General features: G+C 40.6%; 1 protein-coding gene across 1 annotated transcript in view; it reads right to left on the bottom strand.

Annotated features, from left to right (window-relative positions):
- The window catches only part of LOC136863563 (methyl farnesoate epoxidase), a 78,394-nt gene extending 60,801 nt beyond the window's left edge, over positions 1-17,593 (bottom strand). Inside the window, exon 1 of the mRNA XM_067139946.2 lies at positions 17,554-17,593. The gene's annotated coding sequence lies outside the window, so the exon portion shown is untranslated. The remainder of the gene's footprint in view (positions 1-17,553) is intronic.
- Positions 17,594-22,204: the final 4,611 nt, after the last annotated feature.

Genomic DNA, 22,204 nt, shown 5'->3' with positions numbered 1-22,204 from the left:
TTTTATTCACGCTGAGTGAAATGATAGTTCAGGGGGAAGGCCTAAAACTTAAAATTTAAATATTTACATTATTAGTGGTTCTATCTTATTGAAAATTGGTATGCAAAGTCGGAGAATGAGCCACTACAATCTAGGCTATCAACCATTTAATTCACGCTGAGTGAAATGGTAGTTCAGAGGAAGGCCTAAAATGTAATTCGCAAATATTTATATTATCAGTGGTCGTATCGATAAGTACTACATCACCAAAGATATATTGAATTAAATTTCCGACCATTTATGTGTTATACATTTTTACCGTACCGGCTATGATAACACAGATATTCATGAAGTTGTATTTTTGTTGCTAAGTCCAAATCAACGCCGACCCACGAGAAAATTGGTTACCTAACAGAATTGAATGAAAATCGGTATATAGAGTCAGGGAATAAGAAACTACAGTCTAAGCTATAAATAATTGTATTCACCCTGGATGAAATTGTAGTTTAGGGGAAGGCGCCTAAAATGTAACTTTTAAATACCTATGCTATTGGTCCTATCGAAAAGTACTACATAACAAAAGTTAGCCTATAGAGAATACAATGTCCGGTCATTTATGTTTTATTCAGTTTTAACGTACCGACTGTGATAAGAGTGGTATTTCAGAGTCGGAAGAAAACTAAATGTGAAGGTCTGCAATATCGAAAGCGTATAACATTGATCAACAATAACATTACATTGACTATTGTTTGTTGTGATGTTCTTTGTCTCTTATGCTGCCTCTCAACTCCGATAGATGGGATTACTGCTGCGTACCGAGTATAATAGCCTGACAGAATATTGGTAGGAAATAGACTGGGAGTTAGAAAACTTTCTTCTTTAGCTTGCCATTCCTCTGGTTCGTACATTTTCTGATACAGCTGGTACGTAACACACTGGTTCATCATAGAATTCCAGATATTCGATCCCTACTCTGACGCACTGTTTTGAATGAGCAGTCGGCTTACTTAAGGCAGAGGCTCCCTTAGTAGAGTAGTAGTAGTAGTATGGCCTGGTCTAGAATCACAATTAGGGCTATTCCAACTTATAGCAACACAATTCACTAAATAACTAAAAATTCAACCCTGAAAAGAGCCGTTTCTTAAGAAAACCTTTTTCCTCTTCACTTTTATTAAATTCTTCATTCATTTTATTACAAATTAGCAGTGAAGAGGTTTCTCCTCTGGCTTGGAGGAAAAATTTGTTCAAAGTCAGATAGATTTTTCCGCCGCCATTGTAGTGAATTGATAATTTCCGACTCATCGCTTACTCCAAGGAAACAGATCAGTAAAAGGGCATACTTTTTGCCCTGGGAGTCGCCACTATTCGAACCCCTTCCCGCCGAAAAGGGACGAAGAGTGTTCACGGCTCACGGAAGTCTGCGGCTTGGTTATACCAGCCCTGGAACTGTGGACTGTTCGATCGCAGCATAGTCCTGTTCGTTAAAAGAAAGAAAATGTGTGGTTTTTCATTTGATCGAATATTTCATATGAAAGCATTCCTTTTAATCACGCCATTCCTACTGACGTCATTGTTATGTTCATTTCAGTTGGGAAAACCACTAAGACAGTCTTTCTGAGGATGTAAAAAGGCAGGTGGAGAGTGAGTGTCTATAATTATAATGAAAGCACACCAACCTGATTGTGACTGATGATATGCAAGTGAGTCTACCATTACAGTGAAAATTCCTTAACTCAGTCTTCATATGAGAAAAGACGTTTGGTGACTTCCCCGTCGCGTTTCTAGGGTAACGTTAAGAGCTATGCAATTTCATACAATCTTACAACGTGTACACTACTCAAGCTAGAATTCTGTGTACATTGTAGAATTCCGTAGCGAAGCATGGGTACATCAGCTAGTTTGGAATAAGATGAATGTAGAATTTAATAAAAATGAAGAGGAAAAAGGTTTTCTTAAGAAACGGCTCTTTTCAGGGTTGAATTTTTAGTTATTTAGTGAATTGTGTTGCTATAATTTGGAATAGCCCTAACTGTGATTCTAGACCAGGCCATACTACTACTACTACTCTACTAAGGGAGCCTCTGCCTTAAGTAAGCCGACTGCTCATTCAAAACAGTGCGTCAGAGTAGGGATCGAATATCTGGAATTCTATGATGAACCAGTGTGTTACGTACCAGCTGTATCAGAAAATGTACGAACCAGAGGAATGGCAAGCTAAAGAAGAAAGTTTTCTAACTCCCAGTCTATTTCCTACCAATATTCTGTCAGGCTATTATACTCGGTACGCAGCAGTAATCCCATCTATCGGAGTTGAGAGGCAGCATAAGAGACAAAGAACATCACAACAAACAATAGTCAATGTAATGTTATTGTTGATCAATGTTATACGCTTTCGATATTGCAGACCTTCACATATAGTTTTCTTCCGACTCTGAAATACCACTCTTATCATAGTCGGTACGTTAAAACTGAATAAAACATAAATGACCGGACATTGTATTCTCTATAGGCTAACTTTTGTTATGTAGTACTTTTAGATAGGACCGATAGCATAGGTATTTAAAAGTTACATTTTAGGCGCCTTCCCCTAAACTACAATTTCATCCAGGGTGAATACAATTATTTATAGCTTAGACTGTAGTTTCTTATTCCCCGACTCTATATACCGATTTTCATTCAATTCTGTTAGGTAACCCATTTTCTCGTGGGTCGGCGTTGATATGGATTTAGCAACAAAAATACAACTTCATGAATATCTGTGTTATCATAGCCGGTACGGTAAAAATGTATAACACATAAATGGTCGGAAATTTAATTCAATATATCTTTGGTGATGTAGTACTTATCGATACGACCACTGATAATATAAATATTTCGGAATTACATTTTAGGCCTTCCTCTGAACTACCATTTCACTCAGCGTGAATTAAATGGTTGATAGCCTAGATTGTAGTGGCTCATTCTCCGACTTTGCATACCAATTTTCAATGAGATAGAACCACTAATAATGTAAATATTTAAATTTTAAGTTTTAGGCCTTCCCCCTGAACTATCATTTCACTCAGCGTGAATAAAATTATTTATAGCCTAGACTATAGCGACTTATTCCCCGACTTTGCATACCAATGTTTATTAAGATAGGACCACTAACAACATAAATATTGGATGGAATATACCCAGAATTCCTTATACATTGTGGCCCCCGAACAACCGAATGGCTTGCCAAATTTTACAGCAATATCCTACATGTTGGACAACTACCATCAATACTCAAAAGAACAAAAATAGTAGCAATCCTTAAACCAGGGAAAAGTGGAGACAATGCAGAAGATTACAGACCCATAGCCCTTTTAAGTGTCTGCTACAAACTACTGGAGAGAGTAATATACAATAGAATCTCAACCAAAATCCTAGAGCACATACCACTTGAACAAGCTGGCTTCAGACCAAGCCGCAGCTGTACCGACCAGGTGTTAGCCCTAACCACCCATATTGAGAGGGGATTTCAAGATCGAAAGAAGACCGTAGCAGTGTTCGTAGATCTGTCATCAGCATATGACACAGTCTGGCGAAAAGGAATGATCCTCAAATTCCAGAAGTTAATCCCTTGTAAGACGCTTGCCACCCTGCTGAATAATATGTTGGCTAATAGAATGATTGAAGTACACCTACATGGCAACATAAGTAAAACTTACAAACTGAGTGACGGATTACTACAGGGATCGGTACTGGCCCCATTACTCTTCAACGTATATACAGCAGATCTACCTTCAACTAATGCTAGGAAGTTTATATACGCTGACGACATCTGTTTGGCAGCCCAGTCTAGTGATTTTGCTGGAGCAGAAACCATACTCACTAAAGATCTCTGCAGAATTAATAATTATTTTAAAACCTGGCGACTGAAACCAAACATAACAAAAACAGAGGTCAGCTGCTTTCATTTGAGCAACAGACAAGCTAATTATGTCCCTCAGGTTCAATTCAGAGGTCATATACTGAAGTTCAATCCTCATCCAAAATATCTAGGCGTTACCTTGGATCGATCTTTGACTTACAGCGAACATGTACGCAAAACATCTGCCAAGATCAAAACCCGCAATAACATCCTGCACAAACTCACAGGAACAAGCTGGGGCCCATCTGCATCCACCCTCCGAACTACAGCACTTGCGTTAGTATACCCAGTAGCCGAATACTGCTGCCCAGTATGGCTCAACAGTGCCCATACAAAGAAGATAGACACTCAGTTAAACGATACAATGAGGGCTATATCAGGAACCATCCAATCCACACCTTTGGAGTGGTTACCAGTTCTTTCAAATATTCCACCTCCTCATCTCCGAAGACAAATGGCACTGAAGACAGAATGGGTTAAATGCTGTGACAATCCTCTTCTACCAATACATCAAGACTGCCTAAGTGAAGATCTCAGGCTGAAATCTAGGAAACCTTCTTGGTTACTAGGAAAGAGGCTAGTCCAAGATGAATTTCATACTAACACTGCCTGGCGCTATGGGTGGGCAGCTTCAAACCCTGACAGATTAGGTCTAATTTCGGATCCAGTTATGCAACCTCCTGGTTTCAACTTACCCAGAAAAATCTGGTCATCACTTAATCGGATCAGAACTCAACATGGCAGATGCAACTTCTGGAAACACAAGTGGAAGATTACCAGCGATCCTTATTGCGACTGCTCTGATGTGCCTCAGACCGTTCAACATATCGTCACAGAGTGCCCACTCCGAAGATTCAGTGGGACAATAAAGGATATCCACGAGGCCAGTGATGAAGCTGTGAGTTGGCTAACAAAACTGGACATTCAGCTTTAGCAGCAATGCAGGTATTGATGAGCTCAAATGTATAAATATAGTTAATAACCAATCCTCATGCCATACGAAATAAATAAATAAACATAAATATTTGAAAATAAAATTTTAGGCCTTGCCCTAAACTACTATTTCAATCAGCGTGAATAAAATTATTTATAGCGTAGATTGTAGCGACTTATTCCCCGACTTTGCATACCGATTTTCATTAAATTCTCTTTAGGCGTTTTCTAGTGATGCGTGTACATACATACATACATACAGACAGACAGACAGACAGACAGACAGACAGACAGACAGACAGACAGACAGACAGACTGAGCCGTATCCTACCGGCCCATAATATTCATTGGAATATTATTTGTTGCTAGGGGCTTTACGTCGCACCGACACAGATAGGTCTTATGGCGACGATGGGATAGGAAAGGCCTAGGAGTTGGAAGGAAGCGGCCGTGGCCTTAATTAAGGTACAGCCCCAGCATTTGCCTGGTGTGAAAATGGGAAACCACGGAAAACCATTTTCAGGGCTGCCGATAGTGGGATTCGAACCTACTATCTCCCGGATGCAAGCTCACAGCCGCGCGCCTCTACGCGCACGGCCAACTCGCCCGGTGAATATTATTTGACCAAACATGTGAAATTTATTCAGAAAAGTTACAGTCTAATATGTAAAAGCATCGTATCCTAAGATAGTTGATACCGGATGTTGAGCAAGACAGTGGTTCGCTGGATGTTGCTTCATATTTCCGTATGACCGTGAGAAAAGATAGCGTACCCAAGCGTTGGCAAGGATCGACACGTGTATTAGATGCTGACCAAGCAAGATATTTCAGCCAATGGGAACTTAGGGATTTGGCAAACCTGGAGGCTACACCGCGCCAAATATTAATTCCAGGATGACCAACGTGCTTTGTGGATAAAGTCAGTTTCTGTAAGAGATCGGTTTTCCACAGTTTCTGAAGTCAGATATATTTGGAAATGTATTATAGAAATTGGTGGAAGAGATTTGCTAGTGTTTGAGCTGTGTTTTGTAAATATATTACAATAAGTATTATGTCATCATACATGACGAACTCTCTGATTGGTGGTTAGTTCAGACACCCGGGAACCCCAACATTATTGGCGTACCGAAGCCTCCGCAGTAACCCTTAGCTCTGGAGAGCGTCAGTCCGTAGCAAAGATTTGAGCAGTACGGTTGTACTAACTTTGTATTCCGTAGTTAAAATTTGAGCAGTACGGATGTACCAACTCTGTATCTCCGTGGTAAAGATTTGCACAGTGCGGATGTATTAACTCTGTGGCTGGTGATCGTGATTAACGTGGTATCATTCCTGTAACAGTAACTGAGTTTCATTGATACTTCAAATTGTGCAGTCGCAATATTTACTGTGCTTGAGCAAATGAAATAGTATAATTTTGGCAGAGTTTACTTTCAATTGGTAAAGACGGTGTTTAGTGACCGCTGAGTAACAAGAGTAGTGGAAACGTGCTATTGTTTCACTATTTCGCGACGGGCGCGTATTCGCGTGGAACTTCCGTACCGAACCGTGGGCTGCTTTAAAAACTGTGTTTTTACCCTTTAAGTGAAGTGTGTTATATATATGTGAATCAGTGTGTTAGCTGATCTGGTAAAAGAAAGGGTATCTCGGCTCGCAGCATTAAGCAGTGAAGAGGTTATCAATAATAGTCTTCTGTGTTCCAGTGAATTATTTTCCAGCAAGATGATGGATACGCCTGTAGAGGAAGGAAGTGCATTCCCACATGTTAATGCTGTGATTAACATGGAGTAAACCCATAAGTAGTGGGGATGTAAGCTGCTATCCTGGTTTCCCGAGAGTCATGTAGAATGTAAAGTAAGACGCATGTATTATTTACGGCATGATATGTAAGTTATGTTAAGGTACTAGGGCAGTGTAGATAGAATTTTTATTTTCATTTAAAGTAAGCCTGACGGCATGTATTTGTTTAATTTTGTTATTATGATAGATTCGGATACGAGATTAATGCATGTTTTTCTTATTTTCATTTTGCTTTATGAGTAGATGTTTGGGAAAATGAGGGATTGATAGGATCAGTTATTGTTGTAAATATAGTACTTAGCGTAGGATATTCCGTGTTTTCCTTAAATATAGGCTAGAAGGGCTAGATCGACAGGTTCATTTTATATTACGTCAAACACGTATCAATTCATTTTATTTCGGTTATTCAGAGAGACAGGTATAGCTATTTTGCATGATGCATGGTTTTACAGAAGCTGCCAGAAGGAGCTGCAGAACGTCGTTGTTAAATTAAGATCTTTGAAGTTAAGTTGGATTCGGTTTGCCTGATGGTCTGCCAAGGACTTGAACTGCGTCTCGTTTTGTGGAAAGGCCAGTGGGATTCATGAGGAATAATGAGATAATAATTGCATGCTGAATTATAATGTATTGGTGCAGGCTGATGGTAAGCCTGACAAGATAGAGTATTATGCAGATGTGTGTGCCTGCCTAGTGTCTTCTGAGTGTATATTGTGATCAGAATGGACAGTGTTAATTCCAGACTATTGAGTCTGATGTTGTTAAATGGCCCAAGCATGCCAAGAAGGAATAAATATACGGGAGTTTCCGTGTAGTTGATGATGGGCGTTATCTCATGGCAAGCTGATTCCTGGCCTGTGTTATCGCTATGTGTGAAAGAGACAGTATTTCCTTGTGGCGGCCTCGGGAGACAAAATCCAATCTTTAGCATAGCGGAGTTCAATATTTCTTTACAGCTCGTAATCTACCCGGAAGTACATGACGGATGACCGCGCTGTTGAGCGCTCAAACGCAGCAGAAGGAGGCAATGTTGCCCATTGCTTTCTTCATGATATCAAGGATTATTTATATGTTTTTCCCTTACGGGATGACGTTTCTACATTATTATTTATGATTGTATACCTTGTCTCGTTGGTTTTAAAGGGAACAGCCCGAGTGCTGAAGTATCGTTGGTTCATCTAGTTCTGTCTAGATCTTTTGTAGTGAACCGGGATTCACATTAGAAGCAGTGTAGCATTTAAGACTTTACTCGATATCCGATGTATATATATGTTTAGTTTGATTATTTGAATTGCTGTAAATATAGTGTAGGATTTGCCCCTAGTATTTTGCATACCTTACATAGCGTCCGGTGCGTCTTAATTATTTTTCTTTCCGTCGTAATTTTTCTTATTATGTAAATTTTATTTTACGGAAATAGTTTGGCGACTCTCGGGATTAACTTAATTTTGAAACCGTATCTTTGGGATGCAATAGTGTGAAACTCCATACGGAAATACCACATGGCAGTGTTTGCGTACACTTGTTGCCATACAACATAAACATTGGACTATAAGAAGAAACTCAATCTTAATTTTTATAAATGTTCTTTGTGAACTTGTTTCTTTAATGTCAAATTTGTATAATCATTCCATTAACGTTTTTAATTTCGATTTGTTTCTACACTTTGAGTTCATTTTTTTATAATTTTTTTTCCTGATTTAATTATTTTCGTGTGATTTGATCGGGGATATTTGTTAATAAATCCATCTTACCCCTATGATTGTTTCTCATTCGTGTTATACCTCCATTTCCTGTTATTGATTGCTATTTTAGTGTAGAACTTCGACTTTTTATCCTGACCCAATCGACAACCAACCCACACTCTGCCCAACCCTGAGTTAGTCGGATGTTCATACAGGAATGGAGGCATCGTCCTAGAGGGTATTTACCCCTGGGTACGGTACATATATATGTGGCGCCGCAACTAAGGGCAAATAGACACTTTGGCGTATGTTCGTATCCCGCTGGGAGTATTTTTGTGTTACCCAAAGATGTCTAGGTTGTTCTTACAAACTTGGGCAGGTCAAATTGAGATTTGCGAGAGTGAATGTGATTTGACAAGCTATTCCGAAGGCTAGATAGGATTAGGATCATGGTTCGAAAGCTGGAAGAGACCAATAATTGGTATCCAGATAATGCTTAAATTTAAGAAAGGTAGATAGGTAATTTCGAACCATAGGCGCAACTTAGGAATCTGGCAACCTAACGTTCAGACAACTTGAGTCTAGAGTCCCATGTTCAGTGCTACGAATGATAGTAGACGGACATGAAAGGGCAAGATTTCATCGGAAATCGTGTGTTTAGGAAATAGAATAAAATCTAAATGCATTACGTTAGGGACATCGGCAAAAAAGTTTGATTTAAATTATGTTAGGAAGAATGAGAAACATAGCCGATAAGTAAGGCGTGTCGTAGTAATAAAGGAACTCTATTTGAGTCAGAGAACTATAAAAAGATTTCTCTAGTGAGGTAGAGTGGTCGATGACGTGTCCTTCAGACATGTGTTGATCTTGACATAGCCTGGAATTTGTGTGCAGATCAAATTTCAATTGCCAGTAATGATAATTTTATTTGATTTAGAGTAAGGCTAGGAACTTAAGAGCGCCTCAGTCTTAAGAGAATGGTGGTGATATTTACAATGAATGCTGATGATTCAGGACTGGTAAACCTATGCTGGAATATTAGTCTGGAGTCGGAGGTATTTATCGTAAATATGGTCCAGTACTGTTGTCCAGTACTTAGATTAGAGCCCAAAAGACAGGAAAATTAATGTTTGGATTAAAATAAATTGGGGCCACAATATTAGTAATTTCTTTTTAAAGTTATGATAACGCGTTTGTTTGTTATGCGCGGCAGAAGATAAATATCCCAAATCATTGGAAGCTTCTATATGGCGAATTTTGAGGCCATGTTTTCTTGGTATATGATTAACGTAAATCATAGAAGCTTTTCAGTAAAATAAATGGTTTTCGTATGGAGTACACAAGATACGGTATAGGATACTAGGTAGTGGCGAGCATCCCTGCGTTTTCTCGAATACGTATTTGGTATGGCGATGACGATAGAGGAGTTGTTGGTGGAGATGGACAGAAGGGAGCAGGAGCGTATGAATGAACTTTCGAGTAAGCTGGAGGAGCAATTTAAACAAGCGGCAGATAGGACTGACGAACAATTTAAACAAGCTGCAGATAGGACTGACGAACAATTTAAACAAGCTGCAGATAGGACTGAGGAACAATTAACACAGGCGGCGGAGAAAACTGAGGAGCAACTAAAGGTGGCGACCAATGAGTTACAGGGGAAAATTGACTTCGTTCGTACATGCTGTTTAGAAGGCATGGGAAAATTAGTGAAACAGCTAGAGACAGTAGAATTTAAAACACAGACGCAAATTGAAAAGATTAGAGATTCTGTTGAGGAAATCGCCGATCGGGTGACAGAACACATGACTAGCACAGATAAGCGGCTGGGAGACTTATCGCATACAGTAGAAGAAGCTACAGCAGAGATTACACTCCAGCGAGGCGCGATTGATAAGTTACGGATTGACACGGAGACGAGGTTGGAAGAGTTCACCGTGGACATCAGTAAACAAATTACTGAAGCTCAGCAGAAAACGGAAGACAAAATTGATTTGAAACTTAAGATGAAGCAAAAGGAGACTGAGGAAAGAATGAAGGAAATAGAAACTCAGATTCGATTGGAAATGAAGGAGGACATCGCGGAACCAGGCAAAAAAGTCAAAGACATGATAATGGCTGATCGGGCAAGGAACAAGGAAGATCTACAGGTACTTGGTTCGAATCTGGAGACGTGGACAGAAGTTTCACAGAAAAATCAAGTGAAGATAGAGGTTGTTGAGAAGGAAATCGCCTACATGAAGGATAAATTAGAATTGTTGGATTTACGTACGGACAAAGAACTTAGTAAATTGAAATGTACAGTTCAACAAACTATTATAGAGAAGGCACCCAGACAAGTTAGCGATAACGTTGCGTTGAGCGATCTTTTACAGTTACCGCGTCAGGAGGTCCATTGTTCAACTCCGAATGAAACACAATGTTCCTATTTACAATATCATGCGGAGCAATGAAGAAAAACCACGGAAGTTTACAGGAAATGGTGAGAGAACACCTAAAGCTTTCTTGCGTGAAATTGATGACTTCTTAGCAGATTACAAGGTACCACCAGAGCGTAAATTAAGGACAGTAGAAAGATTTCTAGGCGAAACCGTGGCTGAATGGGCGAATGCTTTCCGTTATACATTTACTACATATGAGTAGTTTAAGGAGGCATTTCTTAAAAAGTTTTGGGACGTTTCTACGCAGCAATCACTGAGAATGGAATTGTATTCACGTAGGTATCCGGCCACGACGCCAACAAAGTATTCTCCTTTTTGCATTTCTCAGATGCTCAAGTTTCGTGATTTGGACATGCCCCCAAGCGAGAGCGAAATTATAGCAGCAATATCTCGGCAACTACCTCTTGAAGTGCAGAGGACATTAATTGCAGCTAATGTCAAAACTGCAGCAGAGGCGGAATTGACTTTAAGACAGTTGGACTTAACATCTAGTCAAAACCAGCCAAGGTTGAGGCATGTTGAGGCTATTCATACGGTAGGGGTGGAAGAAGGAAGTAATCCACCGAAAGTAAGGAAGAGAAATGAGTATCAAAGCTTAGGGACTCAAACAGCGACACATGAGCAAGCCACCAGGAGTGCTGTACATCAGGATGGTAACTGGCAGCGGAGAAATAGAAGAGACCAGTTTCGAAGAAATAATTATCAAGGTAACAGCCTAAATCAGCGAGGATACAGCTATCCAAGCGGAAATAACGGGAGGACCTATAGATACAAGTATATAAATTATGGTGGACCCAGAAGACCATATTATCGTCGGGACGAGAAGGAGCGAAACCCCAGAGGAGGAAGAGGCAATTACCAGGAGAACCATGACCAAAGAAGAGAAGAATCAAGACAGTACGTTGAAGAGTTGAGAGGAAAAAGGCAGGAGGAAGACCGGTGGAGAAGAGCCATACAAGCTACTGGTAATGAAGAATGTCATGGAGCTGAAAGTGTTGCGTACAGGGAATACCGTGTAAGGCAACAGGAAAACAGGTTGAATCCCAATGCTCCTAATTATGAGAGTAGAGGAAATAGTGGTAGTAAAGCCCAATGACGATCACAGAAACTTAGAATAGATGACATCCCAGAAGAAGAAGAAGAAGAAGAAGGAGAGATGGCAGAAGATGAGAGTGAAGATGATGGAGAAGAAGAGGAAAACCCGAATGATGAACCAGTGATGATGGAAGCAGATGACCCGGAAGAAGACACGGAGAATGTCAACTTCGCGCAGATGGAAAGAGACAATTATTCAGGAGGAGAAGATTGTGAAGAGTGTGGTGGTATGCAGCGACGTTTTCACGCGTTACTTGATATCTACTACAACATCCGCCAGGATAATGATAGACTATGGGAAGAGAATACAAATTTGCGAGACGGCAAATAGTACTAAAGGAAAGAGATTGTATACATCCAGATGCTAATAAATAGTCAAATAATACATTAAGAAAAAAAATAAATACTCCATATTCATTTTTTTTCCCTGGGTGAGAGAGGGATGAGCCGTATCCTTACCGGCCCATAATATTCATTGGAATATTATTTGACCAAACATGTGAAATTTATTCAGAAAAGTTACAGTCTAATATGTAAAAGCATCGTATCCTAAGATAGTTGATACCGGATGTTGAGCAAGACAGTGGTTCGCTGGATGTTGCTTCATATTTCCGTATGACCGTGAGAAAGGATAGCGTACCCAAGCGTTGGCAAGGATCGACACGTGTATTAGATGCTGACCAAGCAAGATATTTCAGCCAATGGGAACTTAGGGATTTGGCAAACCTGGAGGCTACACCGCGCCAAATATTAATTCCAGGATGACCAACGTGCTTTGTGGATAAAGTCAGTTTCTGTAAGAGATCGGTTTTCCACAGTTTCTGAAGTCAGATATATTTGGAAATGTATTATAGAAATTGGTGGAAGAGATTTGCTAGGGTTTGAGCATTGTTTTGTAAATATATTACAATAAGTATTATGTCATCATACATGACGAACTCTCTGATTGGTGGTTAGTTCAGACACCCGGGAACCCCAACATTATTGGTGTACCGAAGCCTCCTCAGTAACCCTTAGCTCTGGAGAGCGTCAGTCCGTAGCAAAGATTTGAGCAGTACGGTTGTACTAACTTTGTATTCCGTAGTTAAAATTTGAGCAGTACGGATGTACCAACTCTGTATCTCCGTGGTAAAGATTTGCACAGTGCGGATGTATTAACTCTGTGGCTGGTGATCGTGATTAACGTGGTATCATTCCTGTAACAGTAACTGAGTTTCATTGATACTTCAAATTGTGCAGTCGCAATATTTACTGTGCTTGAGCAAATGAAATAGTATAATTTTGGCAGAGTTTACTTTCAATTGGTAAAGACGGTGTTTAGTGACCGCTGAGTAACAAGAGTAGTGGAAACGTGCTATTGTTTCACTATTTCGCGACGGGCGCGTATTCGCGTGGAACTTCCGTACCGAACCGTGAGCTGCTTTAAAAACTGTGTTTTTACCCTTTAAGTGAAGTGTGTTATATATATGTGAATCAGTGTGTTAGCTGATCTGGTAAAAGAAAGGGTATCTCGGCTCGCAGCATTAAGCAGTGAAGAGGTTATCAATAATAGTCTTCTGTGTTCCAGTGAATTATTTTCCAGCAAGATGATGGATACGCCTGTAGAGGAAGGAAGTGCATTCCCACATGTTAATGCTGTGATTAACATGGAGTAAACCCATAAGTAGTGGGGATGTAAGCTGCTATCCTGGTTTCCCGAGAGTCATGTAGAATGTAAAGTAAGACGCATGTATTATTTACGGCATGATATGTAAGTTATGTTAAGGTACTAGGGCAGTGTAGATAGAATTTTTATTTTCATTTAAAGTAAGCCTGACGGCATGTATTTGTTTAATTTTGTTATTATGATAGATTCGGATACGAGATTAATGCATGTTTTTCTTATTTTCATTTTGCTTTATGAGTAGATGTTTGGGAAAATGAGGGATTGATAGGATCAGTTATTGTTGTAAATATAGTACTTAGCGTAGGATATTCCGTGTTTTCCTTAAATATAGGCTAGAAGGGCTAGATCGACAGGTTCATTTTATATTACGTCAAACACGTATCAATTCATTTTATTTCGGTTATTCAGAGAGACAGGTATAGCTATTTTGCATGATGCATGGTTTTACAGAAGCTGCCAGAAGGAGCTGCAGAACGTCGTTGTTAAATTAAGATCTTTGAAGTTAAGTTGGATTCGGTTTGCCTGATGGTCTGCCAAGGACTTGAACTGCGTCTCGTTTTGTGGAAAGGCCAGTGGGATTCATGAGGAATAATGAGATAATAATTGCATGCTGAATTATAATGTATTGGTGCAGGCTGATGGTAAGCCTGACAAGATAGAGTATTATGCAGATGTGTGTGCCTGCCTAGTGTCTTCTGAGTGTATATTGTGATCAGAATGGACAGTGTTAATTCCAGACTATTGAGTCTGATGTTGTTAAATGGCCCAAGCATGCCAAGAAGGAATAAATATACGGGAGTTTCCGTGTAGTTGATGATGGGCGTTATCTCATGGCAAGCTGATTCCTGGCCTGTGTTATCGCTATGTGTGAAAGAGACAGTATTTCCTTGTGGCGGCCTCGGGAGACAAAATCCAATCTTTAGCATAGCGGAGTTCAATATTTCTTTACAGCTCGTAATCTACCCGGAAGTACATGACGGATGACCGCGCTGTTGAGCGCTCAAACGCAGCAGAAGGAGGCAATGTTGCCCATTGCTTTCTTCATGATATCAAGGATTATTTATATGTTTTTCCCTTACGGGATGATGTTTCTACATTATTATTTATGATTGTATACCTTGTCTCGTTGGTTTTAAAGGGAACAGCCCGAGTGCTGAAGTATCGTTGGTTCATCTAGTTCTGTCTAGATCTTTTGTAGTGAACCGGGATTCACATTAGAAGCAGTGTAGCATTTAAGACTTTACTCGATATCCGATGTATATATATGTTTAGTTTGATTATTTGAATTGCTGTAAATATAGTGTAGGATTTGCCCCTAGTATTTTGCATACCTTACATAGCGTCCGGTGCGTCTTAATTATTTTTCTTTCCGTCGTAATTTTTCTTATTATGTAACTTTTATTTTACGGAAATAGTTTGGCGACTCTCGGGATTAACTTAATTTTGAAACCGTATCGTTGGGATGCAATAGTGTGAAACTCCATACGGAAATACCACATGGCAGTGTTTGCGTACACTTGTTGCCATACAACATAAACATTGGACTATAAGAAGAAACTCAATCTTAATTTTTATAAATGTTCTTTGTGAACTTGTTTCTTTAATGTCAAATTTGTATAATCATTCCATTAACGTTTTTAATTTCGATTTGTTTCTACACTTTGAGTTCATTTTTTTAATAATTTTTTTTCCTGATTTAATTATTTTCGTGTGATTTGATCGGGGATATTTGTTAATAAATCCATCTTACCCCTATGATTGTTTCTCATTCGTGTTATACCTCCATTTCCTGTTATTGATTGCTATTTTAGTGTAGAACTTCGACTTTTTATCCTGACCCAATCGACAATCAACCCACACTCTGCCCAACCCTGAGTTAGTCGGATGTTCATACAGGAATGGAGGCATCGTCCTAGAGGGTATTTACCCCTGGGTACGGTACAAGACAGACAGACAGACAGACAGACAGACAGACAGACAGACAGACAGACAGACAGACAGACAGACAGAAATTACGGAAAGGAAAAAATTGCATTTCTTTGTTACTGTGGACATGACCGATACAGAAATACCATACTTTTCAAATTCTGAGCAATGTACAGACAAAACTCTTATTTTATAGCCTATATATAGATTAGAGTTTCTTTGCGAAAGCTTGACGTATAAAATGTGTTCCCTACGCTACCGATGCGAGAGGCTGGTGTGACCGTTGCAACTCAAAGGAAGCATTAATGTTCAAAATCCTGCAATACAATATCGATCACTGTTACAGTATAATGCTTTTTTCAGTATACTAAGCTAATTTGTGTTTAATGTCACCAGAAATACAGCTAATAATGTTCAGCTCTCAAAACTTGCCCGGCAGGTAAAGTCTTAATTGGCCCTCGAAGTGGCCGATAAATTACGCGCCGGGTAACGACGTTTTATGCTGCCGATAGCGCTACCTGGGAGTGGTCGAACGTAAACATCCTTTTACGCGGAGGGCAAGTTACGTGCTAATTTACCAGTAGGTGGTAGAACCGGCTCTGAGACAGATAAATGAAAACAACAAAATTGTTGTAGTCCATCGCAGAAGACATAGTACACTGTAAACACTAGGTTTCACCAACAAAGGCTTTATGATAAAGTGCACAACGAAAATTGTTCTGATGGACTGCATATTCATACAGTATGTGGCTGGGAGGCGTGACCAGTCCTAAGACGAATAATGGACAGGAAGAGCACAGTGGAATACAACGGTTCGCTCGCACAGCGACATGTAACTTACTGTCTCTTAAGGTACGGTAAGGTAAGGTAAGGCCCGCCTCTGTGGTGTAGTGGGTAGTGTGATTAGCTGCCACCCCCGGAGGTCCGGGTTCGATTCCCGGCTCTGCCACGAAATTTGAAAAGTGGTACGAGGGCTGGAACGGGGTCTACTCAGCCTTGGGAGGTCAGCTGAGTAGAGGTGGGTTCGATTCCCACCTCAGCCATCCTGGAAGTGGTTTTCCGTGCATTCCCACTTCTCCTCCAGGCAAATGCCGGGATGGTACCTAACTTACGGCCATGGCCGCTTCCTTCCCTCTTCCTTGTCTATAACTTCCAATCTTCCCATCCCCCACCTAGGCCCCTGTTCAGCGTAGCAGGTGAGGCCGCCTGGGCGAGGTACTGGTCATCCTACCCAGTTGTATCCCGCCATCCAATGTCTCACGCTCCAGGACACTGCCCTTGAGGCGGTAGAGGTGGGATCCCTCGCTGAGTCCGAGGGAAAAGCCAACCCTGGAAGGTAAACAGATTAAGAAAAAAAGAAAGAAAGGTAAGCTGAAGGTGTATTTTGCCCGAAGGCAGGTCCGAACCTACGCAGAGGTGTGTCTGAGCCGGAGTTTACGTACGGCAGGGTGGCCAGTTCCTTTCCGCTCCTCCAACCAACAGCAAGTGGCAACCCATCCAAATCTTGACCAGGCCCAATGTTGCTTAACTTCGGAGATCTCGCGGGATCCGGTGTTTCAACACGGCTACGGCCTTTTAAAGGTATGGTAGGAACAATATTTTGAAAGAATTTGTCTATATATATAAATGAATGTAATATGGTCTTTGAATTGAAGAACGCGATGGACCTACTTCACGTATGTATTTATATGATTATGTACGACGGTCCACGTCATTCAATCTGGGCTGAGTGGCTCAGACGATTAACGCGCGTCTTTCTGAGTCCAAGTTGGCAGGTTCGATCCTGGCTCAGTCTGGTGGTATTTGAAGGTGCACAAATACGTCAGCCCCGTGTCGGTAGGCACGATAAACAACACCCGTGGGACAGACTTTTGGTGTCTCCAAAAACAGTAAACGTAGTTAATGGGACGTAAACAACCAATAACATTATTCATCGCTGAAATGTTTTCTTCGGATTCATTGCAATTTATTCGTGTAGCGAAGCACTAATTTTAATATATGAAAGATAAAAGTATTATTTCGGGAGATACATATCAGGAGTCGCACAAAACCTGAAACGCAGTTTAAGCATTGGCTATAAAAGAATCATCCCTGGACATGTGAGCATTCTTCGGAGGTAAGATGAATGAAGGTACTTACGTTTCCTCGACAGCAGGACTACTTCAGTCGACCAACTCTCCAACGCTAGTATACTTAAAACAGCCTTCAGATTGTTTATATATTGATGAAAGAGCTGAATCATTATCTTATCAAAATTACATAATGGGCTGGCGAATTTGCTTTAGTGCCGACTCACTGCCTCGCAGATGTGAATGTAGTGACCTTGATATAGTTGAGACCATCAATGCTTTAATGTAAATAATTGACCTACCGGGCGAGCTGGTCGTGCGGTTAGGGCCGCGTGTCTGCGAGCTTGCATCCGGGAGATAGTGGGTTCGAACCCCACTGCCGGCAGCCTTGAAGATGGTTTTCCGTGGTTTCCCACTTTTACACCAGGCTGTACCTTAATTAAGTCCACGGCCGCTTCCTTCACATTCCTAATACTGTCCTATTCCATTGTCACCATAAGACCCATCTGTGTCGGTGCGACGTAAAGCAAATTGTAATAATAATAATAATAATAATAATAATAATAATAATAATTTACGGGGTTCAGGGAGTGAGCCAGATGCGTGGTATGCATTGTGTAGCTCAGAGGTTCTCAAACTTCTGTAAGAACGCACCCCTCATTCATGACTAAAAGTTCAATGTACCCTCCAAGGAAAAAAAATCCTAAAATGATAGATTTAAAAAAAATTAGTACGGTATTTGCCTAATTATTAAGGCAGTTTTAATGGATTGAAGGCCGTTCTTTTGAATACACAGAATAAGACAAGACCATGAAGTGAAATACAATTCTTATAACAAATCTCAAGAAATGTAAGTTTGTGTCAGCATCATGTATTATGCGATAATAATAACATATCGCAGCATTTTCTGTTTCCGTGGAAGTTTCAGAAAACGTTAGGTGCTAGCCTCAACACCAAAATAACAACTAAGAATGAATAACCGTAAACTTAATTCTGGAATTCACCGGGCGTGTTGGCCATGTGGTTAGGAGCGCACAGCTGTGAGCTTGCATCCGGGAGATAGTGGGTTCGAACCTCACTGTCGGCAGCCCTGAAGATGGTTTTCCGTGGTTTCCCATTTTCACACCAGGCGAATCCTGGGGCTGTACCTTAATAAGGCCACGGCCGCTTCCTTCCCACTCCTAGGCTTTTGCTCTCCCATCGTCGCCGTAAGACCTGTCTGTGTCGGTGGGACGTAAAACAAATTGTGGGTGGATGGAGGAGAATATGTAATTACATAAGAATCTGGGTCGTAATGATGAAATGTTTAAAAATTACATCTTTCTGACTTCACATTTTAAAAACTTCCCTGGACAACCAGATGGCCCGAAACTGCAACCCCTTGAAAGTAAATTTATCGGCGTCCACGGGCCAGCTGTAAGCTTGCTTTCGGTAGATGGTGGGTTCGAACTCCACTGTCGGCAGAACAGAAGATGACTGTTTACAGGTTTTTGTTTGCACACCATACAAATGCTGGGTTCAATCTGATTGCGCGTGGACTCCTGTACTTTATATAATTTGTGGAGTATAACAAAATAATTATTGTGGTGAACTTGGGATATTTTATTCACAAACATGATGTAGCGAACATGAAATCAGCGAGAATAACTTAATCGGTGAGTTGGAAAAGGTGTTATGTTCACTTAGAGCCAGTTTTGTGCTTAAAGGTGATTCTATATCCTCGAGTGTCTACGCATCATTTAGTATGACAATGAGATATGCTCTATCAACAGACGTGGTTTAGAAACTCCCGGAGAACTGGAACCTAGTGGAAGAGGAGGCTATGCCCTGGACTTGATATGTTCGTCTTCTATGAAGCAGAGCTTCAACCATAAAAGTGAAAACAAAACTAATGATGGACTTCAAAACATGGTGACCTACTGTACGTAGAGTATTAATTAACGCCACGGGCGCTTCCTTTCCACTCCTAGCCCTTTCCTATCCCATCGTAGACAAAAGACCTATCTATGTCGGTGAGACGTAAAGCAAATTGGGAAAAATTGGGAAATGACTGCATATATATATCCATGTTTGTTGTGCTGCTATCGTAGGGGCATACTGAGTTAACATTTTGTCTTAAGGCACAGGCCCAGCATGCGCCTGGTTTGAAAATGGGAAACCACGGAAAACCATCTTCAGAGCTACCATCACTGGGGTACGAACTCACTATATCCCGAATGCAAACTTACAGCTGCGCACCCCTAACCGTACGGCCAACTGGCTCGGTATTTCATTTTACATCGCAGTTATTCTTCCGTAACTGTTAATGGCAAGACATTCATTGACGGACTGTATACCTCTCAATTTCAACTGATAAAAGGCTGATGTAAGACAGTGTCAGATCTTCCAGACACACATCCATACAGTGGGTCAGTTGTAACAAATAGAAATAAAATTGAAGAAGTTCCGGAAAAGTCCACATTACTGTTCGTACCTGAAGATTGCAAACCATTTTATGACAGTACCTGCCAGTGGCCAGCAAAGGATGGAAAACATGAAAATGATTTAAGTATACCGACCATTATCTGGATTGTTGCAGTTTGACTCTGGCAATGTTTTTGATACATTTCCAAAAACATGGATATGTATGACACTTTTTTGTAATAAAACCTTGTGTAATGAAATTATTCCTCTATGGAGAAAACGCTAACGCCCTCATCAAGATCATCAAGTTCAAAAAGGGGCCATCTCCACCGCGCTGAAACTGGACTTCTCACCTGATTTCCATGTCCCACTTACGATGTTTTTGTGTATGTTGACTCACCTCTCATGCCCACGTATCAACTGTTGGACACTATGTCAAGATCATGATGGATTAAAATAAATGTTTGTGTCTCCTGAAAATGTAACTTTTCTGGACATGACCCCTTTTCTAATTCACCAAGTCAATTGATGATACAAACAGGTGCGGACAACGGCACGGCGGTACTCAGAGTGACGACATAGGGGGTAAGTTGGGAATTAACTGAGTGGATAAAGCTGTACGTATAAACCGGCTTAAGTGGTCGAGTCATGCGAGAGGATTGGAGGATGGAAGGCTACCTAGAAGAATTACGGACACGGCCATTTCAGCGTCAGCAGAACAGTGGCAGATAGTGGCTGCAGTGTTTAGCCTCGGTTCACAATGAATGAAAACTTTTTGCTATTTGTTTTACGTCGCACCGACACAGATAGGTCTTATGGCGACGATGGGACGGGAGTGGGCTGGAAGTGGGAAGGAAGCGGCCGTGGCCTTAATTAAGGTACAGCCCCAGCATTTGCCCGGTGTGAAAATGGGAAACCACGGAAAACCATCTTCAGGGCTGCCGACAGTGGGGTTCGAACCTACTATCTCCCGAATACTGGATACTGGCCGCACTTAAGCGACTGCAGCTATCGAGCTCGGTATGAATGAAAACAAGACGTGTGGAACTAAACGAGGCCATAGCGCTAGATGTGGAGTCGCTTGTTTAATTCGCAGAGTTTTTCATACCGAACGCCCAAAAATTACAACTGATGTCACGTTCTCTAACAGTGGGTAGTTAATTTCATTGTGTAAACTGAGTTGGCAGGGGTTCCAGTATTCAGACAATTGAAGGTGGAGAGTCAAGCTGATGCGATTTTTTTCTAGTGAAATAAATTAAAAAATGCAATGTTGTCTCCTTGTTTGGAAACAAAGTTTTGAAGCCTAATACAAATAATTTCGGGTAGAATTACTCCCTTAACATAACATGGTGATCAGACTGGACAGAAAGTGAAAAAGGAACAAGTTAATCAAAGCGAGGAAGCTAGTAAAGGCATCGTTTACAATACCGTATTTAACTTGTGGACAAACGTCCATTGCAATCATTGTTTGTTTAGTTCGAGGGATTAGCAAGTGAACTGAGTTCATTAGATGACGAAATCTTTGGCTTATTGCTTGAATGATGATGATGTAATTTGCGATCGCGAGTACGGAGCTGATGAGATTGCAGATATAAACTTGATGAGGTTAGACTGAAGGTCAATGTAGTTCAGTCAAATACACTATAGAGAATACGGGCCAATTTGCGAGAAATCGCAAGTCATTGTTTGCCAGCGCACCTAGGGCCACGGCTTTGAAACTGAGTGTCGTAGTACACTATACACTGTGAATGATGCCGAAAATGTTAGGATCCAAGACGTCATTAATTAAAAAGTGGTCACAGGAGCCAGGAGTTTCCTCATTTCACTTCGGATGATAAAATTATATTATGTGACATTTGCATCAAGAGGTGAGTGAAATTTGTTTTATATTTCCCCCTAACGAGTTATTATCAATTTAGCAGAAAAAAATGGAATTTCAATTTTTGTCTATCAAAATACGTAAAATTGAATCTGCCTAAAAAAATATTTTAGAACCTAATTGAGTGTCAGTTTTAGGCAGCTAAAATAACATTTAAGCACCTAAATATCCGATATCTAGTAATCAATATTGCATGATCTGTGGTGGTTGGAAGTATAATGTGTTGTCTGAATATGAAGAGAAACATGTTGGAACAAACACAAATATCCAGTCCCCGATCCAGATAAATTAATTAGATGCGATTTAAATCCCCTATCAGGCCGGTAATCGAATCGAACCGAAGGCTTCAAGGCTGACCATACAGCCAAGGATGCGGGAAAAACGAAATCATTATTGAGTTTCACCATTTTCTATCAGTAACATTCAACTTTCTTAGTAG

This window comes from Anabrus simplex, chromosome 1, assembly GCF_040414725.1.
Source record: "Anabrus simplex isolate iqAnaSimp1 chromosome 1, ASM4041472v1, whole genome shotgun sequence".
Lineage (NCBI taxonomy): Eukaryota > Metazoa > Arthropoda > Insecta > Orthoptera > Tettigoniidae > Anabrus > Anabrus simplex.
Note: the sequence above shows the minus strand (reverse complement) of the source record. Positions and strands in the feature narration are given on the sequence as shown.